Source organism: Schistocerca piceifrons, chromosome 2 (assembly GCF_021461385.2).
Source record: "Schistocerca piceifrons isolate TAMUIC-IGC-003096 chromosome 2, iqSchPice1.1, whole genome shotgun sequence".
Classification (NCBI taxonomy): domain Eukaryota; kingdom Metazoa; phylum Arthropoda; class Insecta; order Orthoptera; family Acrididae; genus Schistocerca; species Schistocerca piceifrons.
In genome coordinates this window covers 933,142,850-933,158,393 of record NC_060139.1, presented here as the reverse complement: position 1 = coordinate 933,158,393, position 15,544 = coordinate 933,142,850, and positions in this window count along the sequence as shown.

The window sequence follows — 15,544 nt, the reverse complement described above, 5'->3', positions numbered from 1 at the left end:
GCTACATTACCACCCTAAGTCAGTGAAAGTGGACACTACGCAGGGCTTCAGAAAAATGTGAGGGGCGTTCGGTAAGTAGTACAAAAAAGTTTTTCCGGTTAATTTCTGTTGAAAAAAATGCGCTTTCTCTTGTGGGGCATTGCTTGAAATGTTATACAGTGGTGTACTAATCTTAAGAACGAATGTGACTTTCGCATGACGTGTTACTGCTGAGTAACATGGGTTAATGAAACATGCATCACACCTAGAAAGAACTGCTACAGTGTAATACAGAAGGCAATCGAACGATATACGCTATGAGGGGAAAAGAAACGACGCTTTTATTCAAAGCCAACTATTACACTCACGTCACGCTATTTATGGTGGTCGCAAGCACATTACAGGAGGCGGGGCATATTGCTTAATAAGGTGTGTGTTCACCACAAATGGCAATGCATGCTCTGCACTGCACTCCCATGCTGGCCACAATGTTAGTAAGAATTTCTTGTGGTTGGGCGTTGCATTTCTCCACCAGTAGGGTTAACAACTGCTGGATGGTCTTGGTGCATGTGGATGTGCTGAAGTATGTCTCCCCAAGCGCATCCCACCTGTGTTAGATGGGACTTAAATTGGGTGAATCGCCAGTATAACCGCAACTGTGCTCGATGGGACTTAAATTGGGTGAACGGGCAGTATAACCACACTTTTAATTAAGAATAATACTGTCAGGTTTATTCTCATATAGGGAACAGGTGGTCATAAATATTGGAAATAATTAATAGCATTGAAAAAGATTAAATTAAAATTATCGATACATCATCTCTCATCAAAATAATGCCCACATCAAAGTAGCACTCCAGCAATATCAAAGAGGGCTTAATGCAGCCACATTTGTCTCTAAATTCTACTATATATGCTATGGAGGGGATCAGGGCACTTTTGTTAAACTACAAGAAAACTGACTATAATTAATTTATACGGGACAGACTTTTGCCGTAAGTTCATGGAGTAAGAATACCTGAGGAACTGTGTGTGTGAGAAAAGTAGCACACAGTATTAAATTCTATTACATGCCGAATAACTGATAATAGGATCTGTGGAGTATACAGAGGGACATGGAATAGAACACTTAGCTATGTGAATATAAAAGTGTACAAAGTTCGAATGACTGTATCGATGTACAGTAATGGATCATAGTCCTTGCTATGATATCTTTGGGTGATGAACTATAAAAATCACAGTCATTTTAGCATCATAACTGCTGAGAGTAATTGTAGGATCAACACTCATTTCCATCTATACAAAATGTAATCATTCATGATCATTTAATTATTATTGAATGTTGTTAATGAAAAACTAAAGTGATTTCTACAATTACATGTGTATCAGTAAATAATAACTAACATCCAAAGATATTGATAACTATCTAGTCTTTGATAACACAGCAAAAAATGAATAGCAATCGACATTAATTATTATGAAAACCCGAAATTTAGTCGCCATTACAGTGAAGATATTATTTGTTACTTAAGTTGATGTATAGATACAACTAAAAGTCGGATATATACAGTAGATAACAATATCTCATCTTCCATCAGAGAAGTGAATGACAGCAGATCAATGGAGGGTAGCTAAAGCCAGGCCATTCCCCGAATATCCTCTCTTATTCAAAAGCTCAGCCTGTGGTGTTCGATGCAGTCAGGCATTATCATCCACAAAAATGAACTCAGAGTGTAACGCACACTGAAAAAACGCACAAGAGGAAGGAATACAGTGTCACAATGATGTTCACTGGATAGTCTACCATGTTCAAAGATGTGGACGTAAGTATGCCCATGCTACTTTTTAAAAAATCACAATTTATATATTTATGGTCTCCATTAAAAAAATTAATCAATTACACGTTCTTTGGTTCCCAAGCTATATTCCCAACCATCATATTATTCTTTTAAACTCATAATATCAATAAAACTTCCAAAAAGTTTTGTCACAATTCTCAGTATATAATACATATGAGATAATTAAGATTTTTGCACATTGATCAAATAACACTTTTGACAATTCCTTTGAAATATATTGTGTTAAATTTTCTAACTCTTCTAAAATATTAAAAGGCCCATTAATATAGATATTAATTTCTTTAACCTAACTATGTTTTAGAATACATTTCTTACATTTGACTTGATTGTATTTATTATCTAACATAGCTAATCATTTTTTCATTAGTTATTGGTATAATTTTAATTCCAGCTACTAATGTTGATGTAAATTGTGTAATTCTTTCATACAGTCTAAATCGACTTAGAAATTTAACATGTTTTGGAAGTATCTGAAATTTTGCCAGTCTTTTTAGGATCAAAATTTTTGGGTTCAACCCATTCAATCAATGATATAGTAAATACTGGCTGATACCACATGAATTATTTTCATGTAAATATACAAAACAACACAATACCTCATTTTTAACAAAATTTTTTACGTATTTATTGTTTGCTTTAACATATCTTTTACAGTATTGGGAGATACCACTTCTCACCTCTTTATCAACCACTAAAAATCATATCATTACCATGTAATAATTCTAGTAGTTGATCAGTCATTTTACATTGCATCCCAAGATATCCCAGGTGCCCCAAAATACCAAGATGGATCTAAAAAAATAAGCTTTTATACTATTTTCCAAAAATTTTTGAAAAATCTGCCAGTATTTTAACATCAATTTTTAAAAACAAATCATGATATTCATCAATACTTTTATATTAAATTATATGCAAATTAATTTAGAACAAGTGCAATCTTCATCACTCATTTCACAGTCATTCAGTTCCCTGCAAAATTCGTTTTTTTGGAAGTTGTGTTTCTTGAAAGTTCCTTCCAGTAATCCATAAAAACCTTTTTAGTTATTAAATTTATTATTTCTTCTGGAAAAAAGTTTCCAACATTATATATTTTATTCTTTTTTAGGTTCGAGGAAAGGTTATCAAGACGTGAAGACATAAATTAAAATGTACCAATAAACCTCATATTTAAATTTTCTGCTTGTTTAGAAACACTAAGATATGTATCTTCGTTATTTGGCAATTGATATGCTTTTTTCATAATAGCTGAGTTTCTTTCACAATGAAATGAGAATCATATTCTAATAAATAACATAAATAAATTGGTTCAAATCTAGAATGCTCTAATTGCAAATTACATTTATTACATAATGAATTTATATATATGATCCTGTTAAACAAACATTTTATTTTCTTTTCATTAATATTATTTACATTAGGAATAATATTTAGGATTATTATCTCTAATTGTTGTTTAGTTGTATGTGGTATCATTTCTTGAATTTCAGAATATATTTAACAAACTTTTGTAACTTCTTTTTTCGAATTTTCCATAAATTTCTTCTGACAGTTAAGCAGTCTAAGTTCATCTGGACCTTTATAGTGACTATTGATATATTTAATATAATAACAGAAACCGCTTACTTCATATTTTTCATATTTCATAGTAATTTTTTTCAGATTGTGTTGGAAGTCATCCATTTTTAATAATAGACTCTCAGAATAGGTATAAATAATGAAAGGAGCTTTTTTAATTTTAAATGTTCACTTTGTGGGTAGTTTTGTTTCTACTAATTACCAATTTTTTGAATGTGTGACAGATTTTTCCTTAGAATTAAAACGTAATAAACACATGCAACAGATTTCAGTTCCTTAAGTTTAGATATTTGATTTGAAACACGTCAATTAAAATCTTTTATCCAGCAGTAGTTAAATATTTTTATTTTCAAAATTTAATAAACGGGTATGACTTTATTTTACAGGATATGCTATTTCTAATGGATATACATGATAGTTCTCATCAAAAGAAAAAACTCGCTAACAGATACATTAATTTTGTTTGCAAGTTTCAGAATATCAAGAGTCCTTATTGCTAATTCATAATCTGAAATTTTTCTTTAGTATCGAGTATAACATAACCTCTGCGGATTTCTTATATTTGGTTTTCAAAATTAAATAATTAAATAATTCTGACAATTGTATTTAATAACCATCCATATCCATGGGCACGAAAATTAGTTATTTTTGTTAAAATACTTTGTTTCTCTTACTTAAATTTTTTAAATAAATCTTCTTCTGTAAGAATTATATAATTTAGCTATAATGTCCAAATTCTTCAACTTCATTAGTTGTTAAAATTTTATACTCATCAAAAAATTTAAAATTTGCTTTAAAACCAACAAATATTTAAAAAATTTGCTTAATTTCTTCTTTTATAGTATTCAAGAAATGATTAAGATCAACTGAGTTGATATTATTTTCGAAACTTACAGTTTGTAAACTTTTTACATGCTTTTCGACTAAATAATGATTAACAGTTTTTCTGTTTTTTTGTTTCTGCAAAGATTACTTCTTATAAAAAGTAAATAATTCATATAATATTTTACAATCGTTGTTTTCTGAAATATCATAAACATTTAAAATTCAGAACATGGTAATCATGTGCAAACACAGTTATCCTGCTGCTGTCTTAAGCCAAGGCATGTTATGTTTCTAGATTTTGTATCAAATTTATGTATGGCTAGTGCCACTGGACTTCATTTAATGTAATTTATCTCCATGGGGTGTAACAAGGCCCACTGCAGAAACCTATGTCAAGGGCTTATACACATTTGTGTTGGAACTTGTTGAATGGTTTTTGAACCTCTTCTTACTATTTTTATGTTGTAGTTTAGTATTTTCTTCTCCAATAGAAAATGTATCCATTAACGAATGTAATATACCTTTTGGCAAAATTATTTTAAATTCATTATTGACTTCCAAACAAATTTGTTCACCATAACTTGTGTTTAAATATATGCAACCAGTTATAGCATATAAAAAACTTAATTGTATTTCATTAATTTAAAAGAAAGTATAATTGTTACCATTGATAAGCTTGTTAAGAAATGAATCCATTAATATTGAATAGGAATAGAATAATTATTGTTTCTAACACTTCGGCAAATGAAAATATTTTTCCATCTACTGGAACTATTTTAACTTTATCTTTAGTCTTGTAGATAGAAAACATCAATTATCCACAATTTTTGTTGACTGGTTTGCAGCAGTTACTTCGTAAATATTATGAAGATCACTTAACGAAATTCCATACTGATTTAAAATTAAATTATTAAAACAATAATCTTCATTTACAAAGAAAATCCTAGTTAATACTTTTATCAACAACAACATTTTTTTAAAAAAATTGTTCTTGTCAATTTTATGAATTTTTTGTCCATTTCTAGTTACAGATCTAAATTCATTTATTTCTTTAGGCCATATGTTATCTTAAGTATTACTTAATTCATTTATGTATGGAGTTAAATCAGTCTCTGGAAAATAATATGTCAATGCTCTTCCTGTTTCCATTTTTGGACAATATTTAATTCATTCTTGTTTAGTAATATAATAACTAAAATGTGTTGCAATACTTGCATATTCAGTCTTTCTGAAAAGTTCTTTTAATTCTTATACCATATATCATTTGGTACTAGCATCATAGCCATTAATTGGATTGCATACTTTTATTAACATTCTATTTTAAAGGTATCAAATGTCTAAGTATGATGGAAAAATTTACTTAAATCATTCTGAGGTTTTTTAATTAAAATCCAAGTTTCATGTTTTAGTATTTCTAATTCACCTTTAATAATTATTGATTCTACTGCTTTATTAAAATTAGATTCTAATGATTGAAAATTTCTTATTTACTTTTGGTTCAAATTCTTTATATATTGTATTTTATTTTATTGCCATAATATCCTTAGCTGTATTTAAAATAACTGAAATTTGATGATTATCCGATAATGTTTTTATATGAATAAACAAAAATAAACACACATAAATACATTAAAATTTTGTATTCCTTCATACATTTATTTGATTCTTTAGGTGTATTGCACCAAATCAATCAAAAACCATTTATTTGTGTTATAATAACAAATCCAGTGAGCACCAACATTTTTATAGAAGTCAAAATTAACTGAAGCAAAATCAACTCTTTTTTGGTTTATTAGGTAATTAATCAATCATAAATACGCCTCTAAAACGATAATTTTATTTCATTCTACATTCAAAATTTGATACTTTTATGATTTTATAAATTTTGAAATTTTTCATCCTATTCCTTTCTTTTTTATTGCAAGGTCATGTATTTTTTCCTTCGAATTTTTTTACTATATTTTTGTTTAGGTAAGACAGATAATACAAAAGCTGGTGCATGAGTAGCTAATGAAAACATTGCTGCTAAAAATATTGGTAAAAACTGCATTTATGTTTTGTTCATCCAAAAACTCTTTCATCGTTTTTATAAAATGTGTTTTTCCACAACTGTTATGCTTAATCTGATAAAAAACAATTCAATAGTTGTTTTAGCTTCTTTCTTTCTTGAGCATCAGTTAAAAAATCAGTAGTAGTTTTTAATTGTTCGTCATTTAATTTTATTTTATTGTTGTAGGGTAGTTTTACGACTTGGTAACAGAGAATAGTCAATTGTAAGGTTCTTCATTTATATAGATAAATTTTTTTATAGATTTAAGTAATTAATCATTTAAAAAAATTATAACACTATTTAATTAGATAAAATTTATTAAATAATATCGAAAATAATAGTTAAAATAGCGCTCTGAATTCAATCAAATGATTACTTTTAGCAGATAATGTTCTTTGTATAACATGAAATTGATTATGAACAGAAACAAATGAAGATAAATATGCCTTATGAATGAAACTAATTCTGCTTTGAAAGAACCAATAATATATATTTTTTGATTTGAATAATCGTTATATTTTACATATACTATTGCAGCTAAATCAAAATGAATATTAATTATACCAAAAGGAAATATTTTTGAAATTATTAACAAAAATTTTTTCTTTTGCTGGATGAGTTTAATCATTAAATCCTAAAAATTCTCCAGTATAATATTTTAAATCTGTATATATAATTCAACATAAATTTCAATATTAAATTTACTGCAAATTTATTCTTCTGTGATTTGTATGTTAGTTTTCTTAGAATTTGTAAATATCTCAAATTTTTCATACTATATTGACCAACAAGAATTTGTTTTGTTTCGCAATCACATTTATTTATTTTTTTATTTAACATTTGGAGTTAGAAAATGTGTGTATATACCAGTCTACGGAACTTAGTTACAATTATTTTCTAGAGGTACACTTAATCTTTTTTTTGAGAATTGAAGAATTTTCACTTAATTGAAGTAGCCAACCCCTTTGTTATTAATAAATTATAATTAGGATAAAGAAGTCAAAAGGCAGAATGCAAACAAAAAAATAGGTATTTGTTTGAAAAAATAAAAAATACAAATAGTATGCCTATACCTAATTCTATTTGATGGGTAATAAGTAGACCAAGCAGATATGGCAAAATAGCAGTAAAAATCGGTAGATATATTTTACCTCCATACTTGTTAAAATGGAATGAAATATATCATTTATATATTAATTCTAAAGGTTTATATCAACCAAAATACTTAGAATTTATGTAAGTAAGAGAATAATAGAAAAAAATATTTAAAAAACTACACCTTTCGTTGGAAAGACGAACATATGCCATGAGATGCATTGATTGTTATATTTTATAAATTTTTAATATTAATTTTGCAAGATGATACAAATTTAAATGATATCTAGCATGATTTCGTTGGTGGCCATTTAAAGAAATATATAGCAAATGCTGGAATGATTATAAATATGGATTTACTGCAACAGATCTTACATGAAAAATTAATGAAGGAAATAACAGAATTAAATCCAAACATTTCTTAAAAAAGTAAATGTCTACCTTAAACATTAATATTAAATGTTAAATGTTAGAAAATAAATCGTTAATGTTTTTATCATTAATAAATATTTGCAAATTATGATTGTCCAAAAGGTTCAGTGCACAATCAGGAAGTCATTAAAAAAGCTGAATGAGAGAGAAAGGTAAAGGAACAAATAAAATAAGAATTTAAAGTGAGAAACAAACTAGAACCAATTATGTAATATGAAAAAGGAAATCAACCTGTTATTCATGAAGATATTGGAGATAAATATTTAAAAGCAGTTAAAGAAAATAAATTGTTTTTTATAATCATCAACAGCACCATTATTTATAATAAGATTATGATATACCAACAGTCTGACATTGTGATAGAGATTATACTTTAAGTGAATCAGAATTATCAGGTTTATTGAATAAATAAGATGAATTTAAGAAGGAAATAGAGTTAGAAGAAGTATAAAATATTAAAAAAATAAGTGAAAAATTCTATTGGAATATTGGTAAAATATATCAACAATAGAGAATATACTGTTTTTGGACCAAGACCTTTATCATATTTAAATATATTGAAAAATTTAAAGGTTATAAATTAAAAGTTGGTACAAGAGAATATGAAGGGATTGATGGTTAATTGATGTATTAAATAAAAGATAAATTATTTAGAAAATGTAAAGTAACAGATGAATCAATGAATCTGTCAACAAAAAGATAAATTATTATGGATGATACGAAAAACATTATTTCTGATGATTTATCAAACTACATGGATATATTATTTTATTCAGGTCCATTATATAGTGATATATAATCGAAATAAAAATAAAATCATTAAAGATAGTAAAAATAATATGTTATAAATGGAATTGTGGACATCTTCTTTCCAAAAAACGTACCATTAGATTTAAATACTACTGAATATGAAAAAATCACCTAAGGATTAATTAAAAAATATACAGAAAATCCAATTAAATATATTTGGAGAGATGATGTCCATCACTTAATCAGTATATTATCAGTAATCCATGGAGAAGAACTAACAGAAAATAAAAATTAATTTAATGAGCTACAAAAAGGTAAGTCTACTGATTTTATTATTGATAATCTAAAAGAAATACCTTACTCAATCACATTTTTGAGTAATTTGCCTGCTAAATTTTGAAAATGGGTTACTTAATACTTTAATTAATTAATGACTTTCTGATATGCATATTCCTGATAACAATTATTGTGGTTCAGGAACAAAGTAAGAAGAAAGATTACCTACGTGGTGATAAAGGAATAAACCCATTAGATTTAGCTTGTAAAAAAGTTGATGTTGCATGTAGAGGTAACGAAACACTTAGAAAGAGACATGCTTCATTTGGTGAATAGACAGCTGTAAGAGGAATAATGTGTGAAAAACGAAAATTAGGAAGGGCCTCCATGATAATGGATAGGAATTATAATTTTTTAATTTGTCATTGATATGAAATATTTAGAAAATTTCGTCTTTAAATATAGAGAAATGAAAGCTATCAATTTTATTCTTTCCCTGGTAATGAAAATAATAAAGACAGTTTAAATATGCCTAATTGGAATATAGAAATTAATATAAATATTGCAGATGATTGGTTTCATCCAGATCATGCTCAGTTACATATGAAATTTAATATTGTTCAAACTGATGGATCAGGTTACCCTACACATAACAGAAAATCTAATATAACATCAATTGATAATTTTGTGGCAAAATTCTTTGGTCCATAATTGTAAGAAAAGAATCAATTTTTAACAAGAGCAGAACATCCTTTTATATCTTCATCATTTTAATTGCATTTAACTTTGTACATTTCTAATAAAATATATGTCCAAGAACATACATCTAATAATGATAAAATAAAATGTAAAGAAAATGAAGTATTCTATGTGAAATAGTTGGTGGATTTTTAAAGATTACAAATAGATCATATAGGAAGGACACTTAATTATTATATTTACTTAAGTTCTAGTGCTGAAGATGCAATTCTTACATGGTCTGATAAAAATGTTGCAGGAATCAAAGCAAAAGACATATTACCAAATGAAGAAAAAATTGTTATTGAAAATATGGAAATTAGAGTATCTGTTGTTAAGTATGATCCCAATTATGAAATAGAATTAGAACAAGAAAAATTTAGTAATCTTAAAATAGCAATAGCTTTCTTTGAATTACAAGCTATAGTAATCACCTGATTAGGTGATTAAAATAATTTTGAGATAGACATATCAAATCACTATAACACAGAAGAATTAGGTATGCTTTATTTTATTTTTGTTGCTTTTCAAATAAAAATAAAAATTATTAATTGGGTCATTTGTCATTATTTGATAACTTTAAATTACAAAATATTTCTTTAAGAAATGGACGAAATTAAAGTTTTCCTCAAGAAACGTAGAACTTAGATCTGCCAAATAATTTTTTTAAAGCATACAATTCATTTCATGATTTTAAACAAGCAATGGAATTAAAAGGAGATACTGATATAGATCCATATAGTTTCATTTCAAATTATCCTCTTTATCTTATAAATACAAGTAGAAGAAAACATATTGTTGCAAATCAAAAAGCAGCTATGAAATAATGTGATACTTCGATAATACTATTCCTATTGTTACTTTAGCTTATAAACTTCTTTTATGGAATTATGTATTTAACTTATGATGTTCAACATTGAATACTGGTTGAGAATTTTAAATAAAGTATTTTAAATTTTCATATTTATTTTTTGATTTTCAGTGATAAACTTCAAAAAATAATATATAAACTTCTGTATGTTATATTCATCCAATTACAATAATCATAACATGTTTTTGGTAAATCATAATTATCATAATATATATGTTATAATAAATACTCATGATTTTTATAATTCATAATGTGACTTTTCTATTTCTTTCTAAATATATGGAATGTCTTCTTTATAAGTACCAATGAATTTGCAATTTACTTTCAGATAATCAATACCCTTTCTCAATTTTTTTATTTCTCAAATGTTTCATAATTTAAGATGGTTTAAAATAACTTCTGCAAATACTACATTTTTTCTCTTAGTTTTTGTGACATTGAAATTTGACCCATAATTTAGTTATATTTTTTATTTATTATAATTTATTAGATTTTTAAAAAATGGAAAATGGTTTGGGAGAGACAATTTATAGGCTTTCTGCTACAAATTATAAGGAAAAAGTATTAAATTTTGAAAATAAAGAATTAATTAAAAATTAAAAATTGATTAATGAAGCATGTTTGTATGTTTAATATTTAATCTCAGATTTTTTATATTTGAGTTCATAATGGTTTTATATTCAATTGCAATTAATAATCTTAATTGTTGTATTTAGTGATGTAATTCTGTTAAATTAAATGAATAAAATAGATTAATATTAGTACCATTTTATTTAAATTAATTTTAATGGATGACATTGAACTGATAATGGAAAAATGGGACATATACACATAGTGTGCTCAAGATCCCTTTTTTCCTGTACTGACAACATGTTCAAAAAAAAATATGAGTCTTGTACAGCAATCCTTGTAAATAAATATACATTGTAAATAAATTAGGGAAGAACATCGATGATGACATGCGTGCGACTACTGTTCCTCTCTCTGCATGACCACAGGTGTCATATAATTGTCTACATTTGTGCTAGAGTAGCAGTGCTTGTAAGGGGGCCTAGTGTGTGTTGTGTTGTCAGGCACAGAATCCATTGTTGGCGAATGGTAAAACTTAATGACACTGGAATGTTATAAAATTAAGTTTTACTGCAACAAATAATATGCATGATAATAACAGTGACAATCGGATTTCATTAAGAATATTGGATTGCAGTCTCGATTTGTGAAAATGACAATGCATAAACAATAGTGCATTGTTGCATCACCAAACCAACCACTTCCAACTTATTTAATTGCCTGAAATATAGAAACACACTTTAAATGATATTAGTAGGTGCTATTTAGCACAATTTTGTCAATTGTTCTTATTATTATTCAAGTTGAACAACAGGACCTCACAGCTTGTGGTCTGGATACAAAAGGGAAGCAAGAAGAAGACCAACACATTCCAGATTTTACAGAACCTAATATGAACAAAAGTCTAAAATAGTATTTATCTTCAATGATGTAAGTTCTACTTTAGGCACAATATTTCGACTGCTAATGTTCCGATACATCTGGTTTTTTACAAGAGACATAGTAAAGGAAAACACAAAATGTCTAAAATGCCATCTTGTCTTCAAGTGATGTCGTTCCAGCGCAGAGTCAACATGAAGATCTTCAGTCCACTACTTTTGTTGTGATGCTTTGGTGGAGGAATCAAGAAACTGGCTAAGGCTCTGTCTTACTGAAATAAGAAAGTCTGTAGTCTAAAGACATGCCATCAACTTTTTTTATGCAAACCACTTAAGATAAAATTGCAAACTGTACAATAATGTTGTGTAATAACGCATATGCCTACAGGAATCACGTGCAAAATTTCTAATCATTCTTAAGGGTCAAAAAACAATCCATTCTCATTTTGACACAGAGAAGTAATAATTGTTACAATTTCACAAATCAAATTCAACTTTCTGTAACTCAGTTATACTCTGTACTGCTCGCAAAGTTGCGATCTTAGAGTAACACTGCAGTCCATCCAGTCTAAATGTTCGGCACCTCCTCTAACAACTGAGCTGTTGGGTGCAAATCACTTTGCTAGTTGGCCAGTTGGCGCGAAACGTTTGATACACAAAGTCATCGGCTCTTTCTTATCACTCAAATATTTTCTAATTGTTGATAATAAAACGATGTTTAGGTTATGTGATCATTGTGGAAGTGTTCCCTAGCTCAGGAAATGGGTGTAGGGTCAGAAGAGGGGAGGGGGTCCTAGTGGAGGTTGTCCGCCATTGCCATGAAGTGTCATGTGTGCATCTGTGTCATGTGAATTACCATGTATTGTTATGGATGATGGGAAGGGAGAGGGTGAAACCTGGTGTTTGTGTCATCAATTGTCTGATTGGTTTGATGTGGTCCACCATTAGTACCTCTCCAGCGCCAAACTTTTCATCACAGAGTAGCACTTGCAACCTACGTCCTCAGTTATTTGCTGGATGTATCCCAATCTCTGCCTTCCTCTACAGTTTTTGCCCTCTACAGCTCCCTCTTGTACCATGGAAGTCATTCCCTGATGTATTAACAGATGTCCTATCATCCTGTCCCTTCTCCTTGTCAGTGTTTTCCACATATTCTTTCATCTCCGATTCTGCGCAGAAACTTCTTATCCCTTACCTTATCAGTCAGCCTAATGTTTAGCATTCGTCTGTAGCACCATATCTCAAACGCTTCGCTTCTTTCTGTTCCCGTTTTTCCACACTTCACGTTTCACTACCTTACAGTGCTGTGCTCCAGACATACATTATCAGAAATTTTTCCTCAAGTTGAGGTCTATGTTTGAGTGTTTCCCACATATTCCTTTCCTTGCCGATTCTCTGGAGAACCCCCTCATTCCTTACCTTACCTGTCAGCCTACTGCTCAACATTCTTCTGTAGCACCATACCTCAGATGCTTAGATTCTCTTCTGTTACAGGTTTACCACAGTCCATATCACACTGCCAAAGAGTGGTGTGCTCCAAATATACATTCTCATAAATTTCTTCATACTAGTGGACTTCTCTTTGTCGGGAATGTCCTTTTTCTTTCTTTATACGTCCACGTTGCTCCACTCATCATGGGTTATTTCGCTGTCTAGGTAGCAGAATTTATGAACTTCGTCTAATCGTGATGAGCAACTATGATGTTAAGTTTCGCGCTGTTCTCATTTCTGCTACTTCTCATTACTTTTGTCTTTCTTCCCTTTGTGTTGTAATGCATTGTATGGAACTGGGGACCTAGAAACGACGGAAAGGGTTTGTCCCTGGTTCACAACCTTACAACAGGCTACAGCAGTACACTCACCCCACTGTCGCCCCACACCCAGTGTTATTGTGCGATTTGGTTCCCAGTGAACCCCTCTGGGAACATCTCACACCAGACAAGTGTAACCCCAATGTTTGCGTGGTAGAGTAATGGTGGTGTATGCGTACATGGAGAAAGTGTTTGCGCAGCAATCACCGACATAGTGTAACTGAGGCGGAATATGGGAAACCAGCCCACATTCGCTGAGGCAGATGGAAAACCGCATTAAAAATCCGCCAGGCGGATTCGTGCCGGGGACTACCCGGAAAGCAGTGCATTAGACCGCATGGCTAACTGGGCGGGCTTCTGCCCCTTACTGTCAATCCATATTCTGTACTAAATAAATTGTTCATTCCAGTCAGCAAGTCCTGTGATTCTTCTTCACTTTCATTGAGGATAGCTATGTCATCAGTGAACTTTTTTATTGATATCCTTTCACCTTGAATTTTAATTCCGCTATTGAAATTTTCTTTTATTTCCGTAATTGCTTCTTCGATGTATAGATTGCACAATAGGAGCGGAAGACTACTTCCCTTATACCCTTTTTAATCCGCGCACTTTGCACTTTGTCTTACACTCTTATTGTTCCCTTTTAGTTTTTGTACATACTGCATGTTACCCGTCTTTGTCTGTTATTCACTCTGATTGTCCTCAGAATTTTAACTTCTTGCACCATTTTACACTGTCGAAAGCTTTTTCCAAGCATGCAAATGCTATGAACGTGTCTTGATTTTTCCTCAGTCTTGCTTCTAATATCAATCGCATCTCTGGTGCCTTTACCTTTCCTAAAGCCAAATAGAATGTCACTTGTTTCTCAATTTTCTTTTGCATACGTCTCTATATTATTCTTGCCAGCAGCTTAGATATATGAGCTGTTAAGCTGATTGTGCCATAATTCTCTCACTTATCGGCTCTTGCTGTCTTCACAATTGCGTGGATGACGTTTTCCCGAAAATCTGATGGTCTATCGCCATACTCATACATTCTGCACACCAGTATGAATAATCGTTTTGTTGTCACTTCTCTCAGTGATTTTAGAAACTCGGATGGAATGTTACTATCCCTTAGGCCTTATTTGATTTTAAGACTTGCAGAGCTATTTTACATTCTGATACTGGGTACCTATCACGTCATTAGGCAAGTCCTCCGCTCCACAGAGGCCCTCAGCGCACTCTTTCTACCTATCCGCTATCTCCTTGAGTTTAGCATTGCACTCGTCATGTTACCACGCTTGCTTTTAATGTCACCAAAGATTGTTTTGACTTTTCTTTTATGGCGAATCAGTCCTTCCAGCAATAATTTCTTTTTCTATGTCTTCACATTTTTCATTCAGTCATTTCGCCTTAGCTTCCCTGTACTTTCTATTTATTTCGTTCGTAAGTGACTTGTATTTATATATTCCCGAATTTCACTGGACGTTTTTTTACTTCCTTCTTTCATCGATCAAATGAAGTATTTCTTCTGTTACCCATGGTTTCTTTGCATTTACCTTCCTTGTACCTATGTTTCTCTTTCCAACTTCTGTGATTGCCCTTTATAGAAATGTCCATTTCTCTTTAACTGGACTGCCTAATGGTGTACTCATTATCGTAGCATCTATAGAGTCAGAGAGCTTCAAGTGTATCTCTTCATTCCTTAGTATTTCCGTATCCCACTTCATTGGCCATTGATTCTTCCTGACTAGTCTCTTAAACTTCATCCTGCTCGTCATCATTATGAAATTGTTATCTCAATCTATATATGCTCCTGTGTACGTCTTAAATTTCTATATCTGATTTCATATT